This window comes from Asterias rubens, chromosome 1 (genome assembly GCF_902459465.1).
Source record: "Asterias rubens chromosome 1, eAstRub1.3, whole genome shotgun sequence".
NCBI lineage: Eukaryota > Metazoa > Echinodermata > Asteroidea > Forcipulatida > Asteriidae > Asterias > Asterias rubens.
This window is the reverse complement of record NC_047062.1, coordinates 6371710-6372019: the sequence shown is the minus strand read 5'-3', so window position 1 is coordinate 6372019 and position 310 is coordinate 6371710.

The following is a 310-nucleotide window of genomic DNA, read 5'->3' as shown; positions in this document are numbered from 1 at the left end:
TTCCGCCGTGTTCAGTTTTCCGGGTGACGTAGCCGGACATTTCACCACGTTGTTGGAACGGTTTAAGCTTTCCGGCGTGTTCAGTTTTCCAGGTGACGTAGCCAGACAAAAATACAGCCGCGAGTACCCTGGCGAGTACTGTAGTTCTCTCAGTGACCCCAAATTGTTTACTATTACGATTCTTTTGTGTTTAGTCACATTCTCTTGCCCCATCTTTACACGTATTCATGCGTACAGCTGCAAGCAGGTCACACTGCTTGTGTCACACCAAATTCTCTCATACGATCCACGCGTTCGCCGCTCGTTGTAC